Here is a 12480-nt window from a genome sequence, read left to right as displayed (position 1 = left end):
GTCAATCGTTCAATCAGTCTTAATTTCTGTAGCACTTTTAAAACAAGCAAGAAAAAAACCAGATAAAAGTGAAATACAGTAAAAATACAGTAAACGGGAGCGTGACGTCTCGGCTTGTTTTAAAAGCCAGAGCAGAGAGGTCTTTCTATAAAGTGGGAGGAGCCTCGTCTGGTCAGGTGACCTCATGGCTCTGACAGCGGCGTGGAGAGTCAGCAGCGCGGTGCATTAGACAGAACAGGTGTGACGTGATCACGGCGTCAGCGAAGCACGCGTGGAGCGTTACAGAACAGATCGACCTGGACAGGAAGTCAGACAAGGAATCAGACATTTTCAAAATAAAGTTCTCCTGTTGTGCGTGAGCAGCTGCTCATGGCTCCAGAATGAGACCCAGCGGGCCACGCCGGGCGCCGTCCTGACAGAAGGCGGTGTGCACGACGTTTGGGGAAACTGGCAGGAAGTGAACTTGTCGTGATTTGAAACGTTTGGATTTGATTTGATCGTGTCGCAGAGTGAGAGCTCGAGTCTGATCTTAATACAAAGACTCGAGAGTGCTCGTGTCAAACTTCATATCTCACAGTAATCATTCTCCTGTCACTGAAGTCTTATCTGAGGAGCGCCATATCGATGGATCAGCTGGAGGAAACGAGACGCCTCGCCGTCATCCTCAGCTCTGCCACCAGGGGGCAGCAGAGCCCCGCTTTGTGCCACACGCACGGTGAGCTGAGGTGAAGCAGAGTTCAGCTCAGAGGGACGAAACATCGACTGAGTTTAGATTCTTGTACTGTAAAAAAAACAACAACAAAGTATTTCTGTGTGTTTAAACACAGTCAAAGTGCACTTTGTGTGTGTGTGTGTGTGTGTGTGTGTGTGTGTGTGTGTGTGTGTGTCGCCTGCAGATCAATAATGATGAAAACAGTCAGAATTAAAACCATCAAGTTTTTTTCCTCTTATGTTTCTTTCATGATTTATTATTATTATAACGTTTATTTAACCAGGAAGAGAAACTCAGATAACGAGCAGCCAAACATATCAATCATTAATTTTATTATATTATTATTTTGATTATATATTAATGGTGATGACACAGGAGTCAGCCTCATGCGTCATGTGACATCCACAGTTTTCACTTCCTGGATGTTGCAGCCAGCTTGTGGTACGACGGTGTAAACAATAAAGTGATGAACCACTCAGCTGTCGTTTCCTCTGTCAGACCGACGCAGGACGTGGACGCCACCGGTCCCGTCGGCGTGCTCCTTCCTGCTGCGTTCGCCACGAGTTACCTGGAAGTCTCACGGAGATGTGACGAGGAGGAGGAGGAGTGCGGTCAGAGTGTCGGACATGTTTTAGGGAAGGCAAAGCTTATAAATGGTGCGAACTATAGAGGAAGCTTTTGGCTTCCTCTATAGGAGACTCATGTTGTATAAATGTGGACGTCCATCCCAGAAAAGGTCTAAAACGTTCATGTCAGTCAGACTCTCTCTTCACCTGCTGCAGCTGAACCATCAACCCGTCTGCTGCCTCCTATATCTGCCACATCTCTCTGCGACCCCGCTCTGATGACTTCATTAACCCCCCCCCCCCCATAATAATAATAAAAAACCCGTCTCCAAGCAGCAGCAGCACGCAGGCGGAGCGAGGAAGAGGCGGGGTCCGAAGGTCAGCTCGGCTGCAGCATCACCATCTCCATCCTGCAGCACAATGAGACACACACATCCATAATAATGCCAGGATGACCACCACCACACACACACACACACACACACGCCTGGCGTGACCTCTGAGCACGTTTTCACACGCTCCCTGCAGAACAGCTGGAGCAGCGGGCGAGCGAGGAGAGCTGGAACCAGGGAGAGAGAGAAGTTGGCAGAAAAGAAGCAATCGAATTTATCTGATTTCCATTTTTTTACTTTCACTTTCTCGTTCCTCTCTCTCTTCCTCCCCTCTTTCTCCTCCTCTCCCCCTCTCTCTCTTCCTCCCCTCTTTCTCCTCCTCTCCCCCCTCTCTCTTCCTCCCCTCTTTCTCCTCCTCTCCCCCCTCTCTCTTCCTCCCCTCTTTCTCTTCCTCTCCTCTTTCTCTTCCTCTCCCCCCTCTCTCTTCCTCTCCTCTTTCTCTTCCTCTCCCCCCTCTCTCTTCCTCCCCTCTTTCTCTTCCTCCCCCCTCTCTCTCTTCCTCCCCTCTTTCTCCTCCTCTCCCCCTCTCTCTTCCTCCCCTCTTTCTCTTGCTCTCCCCCCTCTCTCTTCCTCCCCTCTTTCTCCTCCTCTCCCCCTCTCTCTTCCTCCCCTCTTTCTCTTGCTCTCCCCCTCTCTCTTCCTCCCCTCTTTCTCTTGCTCTCCCCCCCTCTCTCTTCCTCCCCTCTTTCTCCTCCTCTCCCCCTCTCTCTTCCTCCCCTCTTTCTCTTCCTCTCCCCCCTCTCTCTTCCTCCCCTCTCTCTCTCTCTCTCTCTCTCTCTCTTCCTCCCCTCTTTCTCTTGCTCTCCCCCCCTCTCTCTTCCTCCCCTCTTTCTCTTCCTCTCCCTCCCCTCTCTCTCTTCCTCCCCTCTCTCTTCCTCCCCTCTTTCTCCTCCTCTCCCCCCTCTCTCTTCCTCCCCTCTCTCTCTCTCTCTCTCTCTCTTCCTCCCCTCTTTCTCTTGCTCTCACCCCCCTCTCTCTTACTCCTCACTTTCTCTCTCTCTCCCCCCTCTCTCTCTCTCTCTCCCCTCTCCTCCCCCGTCACAAAGCGGGTGTAAAAAGCCACTTTCACCTCCTAATTTTACCTCCTTCCCAGCCCTCCTTACTTCCTCCCCTCAAAAGGGGGAGGAGGTTTTGGGGATGGGGGGGGGGGGGGGGGGGGACAATGGGACGCAGCTCCTTCCACCCCCCCTCCCCTCCCACCTCCACATCTGTGAGTGCCCCTCTGTCTCCTCATTCTTCTCGCTAACCGCTCCATTATTGGGGCTCTTTCACTTGTAAATGCGGCCAGCGATACTTCTGATGGGTCTTTTATGCACGCGGCCGGGGTCAGCAGAGAGGTGGGGGCGGGAGAGGAGGGGGGGCCGGGGGTGTACAATGAGGGGGTGGGGTCAGGGTTGAAGGGAGGAGGAGGTGGGGGGGCGTTGGTTTAGGGAGTCCTGTGCTGTTTTCTTGCAGGCCGGCGTGAGGGGACAATCGTGACAAAGAGTTAAATCCTTTTTTGTGTGTGCAGTCATTTGGGACGGTTGGGACGGGCCCGGCTCTCGCCTCGCATTCCTGCAGCCGCCCCCCCCCCCCCTCCCTCCAACCCCCCCCGGGGGACGGAGAGAGAGGCGAGAGAAAGAACGGGGACGCCGCTGAAGAGGAGGGATGACCAGAGTGAAAGCAGTCAGAAGTTAGGAGTAACAAGTGTCATTTTAGCTCTTTTTGTCTCCTCCTGTAAAATTCACCCGATTTCTCTTCAGATGCAAAAAAAAAAAATCAATTTGCAATAAATTTCTTTGTAATTGAATCCCATAAAAAATCAGTTTGACCACCTTCAGAGGATCAGCGCCTTCATGCGTATCAGCTGGAGACATGAAGAAGAGTTAAAGTGGTTCATCTGAAGGCGGGGCTCGGCTGCACACCTGCCGCTCATCTGCATCACGCTCTTTAACGGGTCGCCAGGTCGTCTCTGATTCACTTAATCCAAAAAAAAAAAAAAGAAAAAAAAAAAAAAAAAAACTTGAATTTCCCTCGGGATCAATAAAGTATCTATCTATCTATCTATCTATCCTGCTCTTCCCCGTCTCCGTCTGTCCTCCACAAATCGGCGTCCAATAATCTGTGCCGGCTCGCTCGCCTCCCACGCCAAAGACTCAGGAACCACAGAAACTGCAACCCGCTAACTGCAATGTTGTGGAGCAGTTAGCAGAGTTACGTGCGTCTGTCGTGAGAGCCGAACAAGACGACCATGAATCAGACCAACAGTGATGATGTCATCTCAGCGCAGCAGCGTGTTCAAGGCGTGCCATCCCGAGCCGTCGAACGCCACTTTAGAGAAACCAGCTAAACGTGGCGAGCTGGAGACATTTTGCTTCAGCATGTCGGGTCGACTCGTATTGGATCCACTCGTGTCGGATCCACTCGTGTCGGATCCACTCGTGTTGGATCCACTCGTGTCGGATCCACTCGTGTTGGATGGACTCGTGTTGGATCCACTCGTGTCGGATCCACTCGTGTTGGATGGACTCGTGTCGGATCCACTCGTGTTGGATCCACTCGTGTTGGATCGACTCGTGTCGGATCCACTCGTGTCGGATCGACTCGTGTCGGATCCACTCGTGTCGGATCGACTCGTGTCGGATCCACTCGTGTCGGATCCACTCGTGTTGGATCGACTTGTTGGATTGACTCGTGTCGGATCCACTCGTGTCACAAATCAACGAGTCGGTCCTGCGTTTGAGGCACGCACCCTGTGGAGCCGCCACTTTGCTTTTTGCTGTCGTTGCCATGGTGATGTGTGCTGCGCTTCCTGCTTCAGTAGTCAGGTGACTCGTTTCACCAACTGCGCCGACGCCAACCGACACGTCACCTGCCGAAAACAGGTGGACGGCCACGCCACAAAAAAACGAGGGCGACGATCGCATGACCACGCGTGTCAGGACCTGGAGGCGCTCACATGACAACTTACTTCCTGGTTTGGGAACGCATTCCCGTGGCGCCCGATGTATGAAAGTAAAGTTTAGTGTGTTACGTAATGTGTGTCGTTCAGTTGTGTAACGTTGCTGTGTGTTCGTTGATCGGACGGATCACTGCTCTGTGGGATTATCTGTTAGTTTAGCTCCTGCTCTGACCCCTAACACACACACACACACACACACACACACACACACACACACACACACACACATAGAAGGGTGGTCTCTGTGGCGGTCGAGTCTCCAGGACAACAGGTGAACAAAGGGGACGCGGCGGGGGGAATGTGTGGCGCGGAGGGCGGTGAGATGAGGGGGATTGACTCCTGGAGAGGGCTGATGGGAGATGAGATGTGTGTGTGTGTGTGTGTGTGTGTGTGTGTGTTGTCAGGCTGACCTTGGCCTCTGTGCGGTGGTCAGATGGGTAGCAGAGGCCACCGGCCGTGAAGGAGGAGGATAAAGGCTGTGACGCCTCTCACTCTCTTTAAACCTGCAGTGATTAATGACCAAACACACACACACACACACACACACACACACACACACACACACAGCTGACCCCTGTGAGCCTGCTGCTCAAACAGCGGCCCGGGGTCTTTGGCGTGGTCACTTTCCCAACACTCCTGATTGATGAGCGATTTCTTTCCCACCACAAATTATGTTAATAATCCTGAAAGAGAGAGAGAGAGAGAGAGAGAGAGAGGGGGAGAGAGAGAGAGAGAGAGAGAGAGAGAGAGAGAGAGAAGGAGAGAGAGAGAGAGAGAGAGAGGGAGAGAGAGAGAGAGAGAGAGAAGGAGAGAGAGAGAGAGAGAGAGAGAGAGAGAGAGAGAAGGAGAGAGAGAGAGAGAGAGAGAGAGGGAGAGGGAGAGAGAGACAGAGAGGGAGAGAGAGAGAGAAGGAGAGGGAGAGCGTGCAGCTGCTCCGCACCACCATCACAACCTGCGTGCTGCAGCTGCTACATCCAGGAGTCACGTTTGTGAGAGAGAGGCAACAAGTAGGATCATCAGAAGTCAGAACGCTCTGGTGGTCGGATCAAACTGCTCGTTCAGTTTAATCAGCCTCGATGACGTTTCACTCCACTTGTGTCTTTAATATTTCTGCAGCTGTTCTGCGTCCACACTCAAAGTTTGACCCGTGTTTGAGTTATTTGTAGGTAGATTTATGTCACAGTGAGTGAGTCAGGTCCAGCAGGTGAGTGAGTCAGGTCCAGCAGGTGAGTGAGTCAGGTCCAGCAGGTGAGTGAGTCAGGTCCAGCAGGTGAGTGAGTCAGGTCCAGCAGGTGAGTGAGTCAGGTCCAGCAGGGGGGGAAACGACATGCAGGACCCCCGGCTGACAGACGACACCAACTCTGAGCTCCAGAACTCTATGACGACTGAAGCCTGTGCTGGAAATGCTGAGTCAGCCTAACTTTGAGTCAAGCTAACGACAGACTGCTAACTTTGAGTCAAGCTAACGACAGACTGCTAACTTTGAGTCAAGCTAACGGCAGACTGCTAACTTTGAGTCACGCTAACGACAGACTGCTAACTTTGAGTCAAGCTAACGACAGGCTGCTAACTTTGAGTCAAGCTAACAACAGACTGCTAATTTGAGTCAAGCTAATGACAGACTGCTAATTTGAGTCAAGCTAACAACAGACTGCTAACTTTGAGTCAAGCTAACGACAGACTGATAATTTGAGTCAAGCTAATGACAGACTGCTAACTTTGAGTCAAGCTAACGACAGACTGCTAACTTTGAGTCAAGCTAACAACAGACTGCTAATTTGAGTCAAGCTAACGACAGACTGCTAACTTTGAGTCAAGCTAACGGCAGACTGCTAACTTTGAGTCAAGCTAACGGCAGACTGCTAACTTTGAGTCAAGCTAACGGCAGACTGCTAACTTTGAGTCAAGCTAACGACAGACTGCTAACTTTGAGTCAAGCTAACGACAGACTGCTAACTTTGAGTCAAGCTAACGACAGGATGAGAGCTGGAGCTGAGGCGGGTTTTAAGCCTCCTGACAAACCGTTACACGGCGCCCACCTGTCAATCAGCTCAGCTACACGCCTTATTGTGAATAACTCTGATCCTTCATCCAATCAAAACTGATGAGTCATCAAAACATTCTCTCTCTCTCTCTCAAACACAGAGTGAGAGAGGGAGAGAGAGAGAGAGAGGAGACACAGGTCAGATTCTAACCTGTGTCTCCTGCTTGCTGACCCTGTACATAGTAGGAGTAGTAACCACTAGGCCACCTGCGCCCCAGCTGCACCGTGTCTGACTTCCTGTGTCCTGCTGGACTTTTCTCTCACTGCAGATCAACTTGTTGACATCTTCTGTTTGTTTGTTTGTTTGTTTGTTTGTTGTTGTTAAAGGACGTGTGAAGACAAGTGAAGTCACAGTGAGAGAAAGAAACGAAACAACCTTCCTCCTCTGACCAGGCGGAGAGTGTTGCTTAAAATAAACAAAGGAGACAATTGGAGGAGGACGCGGTGATGTCACAGCGCCCCTGCTGAACCACAGCTGTGCGTCTGGTGCTGTGTGTGTATGTGTGTGTGTGTGTGCGTGTGTGTGTGTGTGTGTGTGTGTGTGCCAATAAACGGGGTGACATGGAGGTTAGCTGGGTGGAGTGACGATCAGAGATGTCCTGAGCAGAACCAGCCGCTGTTTCAAAGACGGAGAAGAAAATGGCCGCCACATAATCATCATCATAATGTCAGCTCGACGCCGTGCGTGGGGCGTCGTGGCGTCTTTGCTGCAGAACAATCAGTCAACACAAGGCGCTGACATTCTGCGGGACGCGATGGGTCGGAGATGATGATGTAATTCGGGGGCGTGCGTGTTTACTATATATATGAAGGTGGTGGGCGAGGAAGCGGAGAGGGGAGGGGCTTTCTTTTTGCATTGACTTCTGCAGACTCTCGCACCCCCCCCCCCAAACGCCAAAACATGTAACCGCTGGAGCCCAAAGCGAGCGAGCAAGTGGCGACGAATTGCATCTGTGAAGAAGCGACATCGCAGACTGTGCATGCACATGAAGACACACACACACACACACACACACACACACACACACACGATAAATGGCCTCTTCGCTGCATGTTTAATGTCTCGCCTTTGTGGAGTCACAGAAGGTCGACCCAGAGATCTTATATGTTCTCCTCAGACGCCTGTGAGACGCGTGTGTGTGTGTGTGTTCGCCTGTGTGTGTGTGTGTGTGTGTGTGTGTGTGTGATGGGGCGGAGGGATGCTGGGAAGGAGATCTTGATGTGACGTCACCTCTGTGATTCGCCCACACCTCCTCCTCCTCCTCCCACATCCGGTCCCCTCCCTTCATCTTCCTCTCCATCCTCCCTGCAGCCGTGTGTGTGTGTGTGTGTGTGTGTGTGTGTGTCAGAGTGAGGACACAGCCCTGGTCATGTGACCGAGGAGGTGGTATAGAAGGAGGATGAGGAGGTGGAGGAGGGGAGCATGAAGGAGGAAGCGAATGACCCGGAGCAGAACTCAGCAGGACCAAGCCGCTCGACGTCGATCAACACTGAGGAAACAACGACTTTGATGCTGCGTAAACGTCTGTCATCACATTCATCTTAAGCCCCGCCCACCTCCTCTTCTCCACCACAGCAGACATATAGAGCTGTGACGTACACGCGGAGATGAGTCAGTGCCTTTACTTTCACATCCTCGACACTTGAAATACAGAAAAATGTCCACAAACATTTTAGCAGCTACAAAAACTCAAATCTCACATTTAAAAAGCTCCAAATTTGCTGCATCGGAGGATTTGAATCTTCATTCGAAGCAGAGCCGGCCTTCTTTTTCACTTTGACTGTCTCAGGTTGTGTCCGTTTGTCTGGACATGTCCAGTGAATGTGGTGTAAAATAAGTGTGATGAGATTTCATGGACCGAAGAGTTTAGACTTTTAAGAGTTTAACAGTTAAGATTTGAGTTTCTCTGAACGCATGCTTCGAGCTTTTTGTAGCTGCAGAGGCTAACGCGTGTTTTTCCCGGATTGTTTTCACTTTGGATTCTTTTCTACTGAAATAACTAAACTTTTTGTTTCGCCACTTTGATTTTTGTTGACCTCGACAATTGGCCTCCCCTCCTGGTTTGAACTTGACTGTGACAATTCAAACAGTTTTCACATAAGATCCAAAATAAATGTGACGACATGCTAAAGAGGAAATGAGCATCGTGAGGTGAAAGACGCCAATTCTACAAGTCAAACTGTCAAACTGTCAAATGATCTGTACTCGAGAATACGTCCATTATTTTCAGCATTTTAGAGAGTAACGTTTATCACCTCCACTCTCCTTCAGACAGGCCTCTAACCCCGCTCCACTCACGTGAAGAATGCTAGTGTAAACGCCCTTTAGTTAGCTGGTAGCTTCAGTCACCTGTGTCCGCCGTCGTTGTGTTAGCATGCTAATGTAAGGCCTCTTTAGTTAAATGGTAGCTTCAGTCACCTGTGTCCTGCGTTGTTGTATTAGCATGCTAATGTTAGCGTTCCTTTAGTTAGCTGGTAGCTTCAGTCACCTGTGTCCTGCGTTGTTGTATTAGCATGCTAATGTTAGCGTTCTTTAGTTAGCTGGTAGCTTCAGTCACCTGTGTCCTGCGTTGTTGTATTAGCATGCTAATGTTAGCGTTCTTTAGTTAGCTGGTAGCTTCAGTCACCTGTGTCCTGCGTTGTTGTATTAGCATGCTAATGTTAGCGTTCTTTAGTTAGCTGGTAGCTTCATGTAAACTGACACAGAATCATCTAAATAATCAGTGAGTATGTTCTTCTTCTTCTTCTTGACTCAAACAGCTTTTATACTCAAGGGGAGGAGCCATGTAAACACAGCTCTGACAACAACACAGCCAGCAGGACTCCAGCTTCTCCCTCATCACACCGACAGATCAGGCAGGGACGAAAAGTTACTTCATGTTTAAAATGTTGAGAAAATCACTCGCATGTTTTTTTTTCTGGCCTCCAATCTGCCGGAGGATCAGTCTATAGCTCATCAGCGAGGAGGTTCAATGTCCGTAACGATCTCTGTGATGGTTACGCTGCTCTCCCTAATTGTTTCCTGAAGATATCTCTGTCGTCAATAAATCTGTCGATCCTGATCGACTCCTCTCCGAGGGCTGAAAGTGCAGCCGGACTAATCGTAGGAGGAAATATTCAGCTTCATCAGCACTCTTTGTTTCAGGATGAAATCCGTCTTTATGTTCTCGGACTGAGTTTCCTTCTTCTGAGCTTTTAGAAAATAATTCAGTCTTTGAGTTTGAGTTTTAAAATGTTGAATTATTCAAAAATGTCTGGAAGCCCGAAGAACAGCCAAAGATTTTACTTTCACTCTGTTTTCTCGTAATAAACAATGAATGTCAGCAGTTTTTTCTCCAGCTGATTTTATCTCATTTTCTCAGGTTGATTTTCCCATCTTAAAGATATTTTGCTGTTTTCTCGACACTTCGGGAATGAAGAAATTTATGATGAGCAAACCAGCGTACAAAAACCCGAGAAGAACAAGTTGAAAATTGACTCATTATTGCAGAAAATCAGATAAGATAAAAATGTTTGGATTTGTGTCCGCTCAGGGCTTCCGTAGGGACATCATAGAAAAACTTTATGAAATTACTTATTAATAAATTTCACATCTTGATTATTATTTTTTTTTTTTAAACGTTTGGGTGAAATCTGATGGCGGGTTTTCTGGTTACAAGCTTTTCAAGAAGATTTAGTCTTTGACTTTTAATATGTTGAATAATTCAAAGATGTATGGAAGCCTGAAGAGGACAAACATGTTATTTTCCTCCCTTTTCCTCCTCGTTTGGGTTATTTTATCCAGATCTTGTCTTCTCAGGATCGTAACATATTCTGCTTTTCTCTCTAAACTAACTTATTAAGAGGTCACCTGACTTTCATTGAAATCTTAGACTGTAAATATCCTTTAAATAAGCTTCCAATCATATTAACCCTTCAATGTCCTTAACTTGTGATTTCTCTCCTTGTTGTTTACATCATGAAGAGGAGGACTTTTTAAAGAACAGCCTCACATCTCATGGAAAGTGACGCTTTGAGTCGAGCAGTTTGTTTTGCTTCCTCGTCTTGTGTTTTCTTTTTAACTTTCGTTTTGATCTCTGATTAAATCTAAGTTCTTGTTTAAACTCTTCAGCTGGGTCGACCTCCCGTGTTCTCAGCTTTCTTCAGCACAAACCAAACTCTCTGCTGAATATTGGAAAGTGTGACAAACTGAGAGCTTCCAGCGTTTCAGACCTCAACACGTTCTTATTGATTATTTAAGATCTGTTAATTAGGAAGTGCAAAACTTCAACTAGGATGTGTCAAACATATAAAGAATATTAAAACGAATGTTTTTATACCAAGTCTCATGAAAGTATCTCAGTTTTATTTCCAGCTGACCTCGGACACGTCTCTCAGTTTGAACCTTCTGATGAGGCGTTCACTGTCCCTCGGTCAACAGACGACCTGTGTGTTTTTCTCCCCCAACTTGGGTGGTGATGTTTGGACTGGACACACACACACACACACACACACACACACACACACACACACACACACACACACACACACACACACACACACACACAGTTTTTAATCCACTGTTCTGTCCTGAGCTCATGCGCCCTGGTTCTTCATAGTGAGGAGATTACAGCTGAAAATGAGTCCGCGTGTACACAGACCCACCCGGGCCGCCGTGACGCTGCGGTGTGAAAATCAAACAGACCCCTGTCCACTAACAAAAAAACCCCCAACGCGCCAAAGTCAAAGTGAGCGTTTGGTGTCAGCTCAGCTGTCAGAGAGCACAACAACAAAAAACTTCTTCAGCTGACAATCTTCAATCAAACATTTTAATCTATTATTTTTACAGTTTGACTTTAAACTTCCTCTAAATGTTTCTTTAAAACCAGAGAATTTATCTTTCTTTTTAACCATTTAAGAACAATTTAAAAAAAACCTGAGAAACTTTAAGACTTCATTTTATTTGAGATTTTCTGAAGATGATTTTAGTCCAAGCACGTGACATTTATCTCACAAATGATTCATCGATATTTCTGCAATCTTTAGTATATTTTTTTAGACTTTAGTTGAATTAGCTCGACACAAACAAACCTCTGCTTCCTGATCTGCACACAAAACACAATTAACCTCAGAGGATGACGTGTTCCTGCATCATCATTATTATTAATAAAAAAAAATTGCAAAAAAATAAATACTAAATGCATCTTTCGTTTCTTTCACCTGCTGAACTTTTGCACTAATCAAAACCAAAAAAAGAAAGACAAAGATTGAGATGAGGAAAGGTGGAAGTTGTGCATGCACGTGAAAGAAATCAAAATCGGGACAGATGAAAACAAAGCGATGCTTCCAGTGATCATGGCTTCATTCTTTATTTCATTCATCAGCAGCAGAAGGACAACAAACGGACTCTTCTTTATTGGCTTGTAATGGCATCCTGTCTAAAAGGATGAAGGGCTTGGAAAAGGTCACGGTGTGTTAAACAAAATTAAAATGATACATTCCTTACGAATTATGCAAATTATAATCCCCAAAACGGCCACAAAAGGCGGCAACAAAAGCTCTGCAGCGGAGCGACAATAAACCGTCACAGAGAGCTTCTTTTTTTTTTTATTCTGCAGGGAAAAAAAGTGTGAAGCTGCAAAATATTAGTTTCACTCCAACAAGTTAGGAAAAAAAACGTCCAAGCTTGTAAAATAGTTAATGATCAGTGTTTCTGTGGTGGTCGGCCTCCTCCTCCTGCAGGCCTGCGTCAAAGGGAAACAGGAGAAAAGTGACAGTTTGGGCTTTTCTGCTTCACTTGGTCGATTAAAGGAAATAAAAAAGAGCCCTTTCAAAGACTGAAAGTT

The sequence above is a fragment of the Symphodus melops genome (genome assembly GCF_947650265.1).
Source record: "Symphodus melops genome assembly, chromosome: 1".
In the NCBI taxonomy this organism is placed as follows: Eukaryota; Metazoa; Chordata; class Actinopteri; order Labriformes; family Labridae; genus Symphodus; species Symphodus melops.
The sequence above is the reverse complement of the archived record's forward strand: the minus strand, read 5'-3'. Positions refer to the sequence as shown.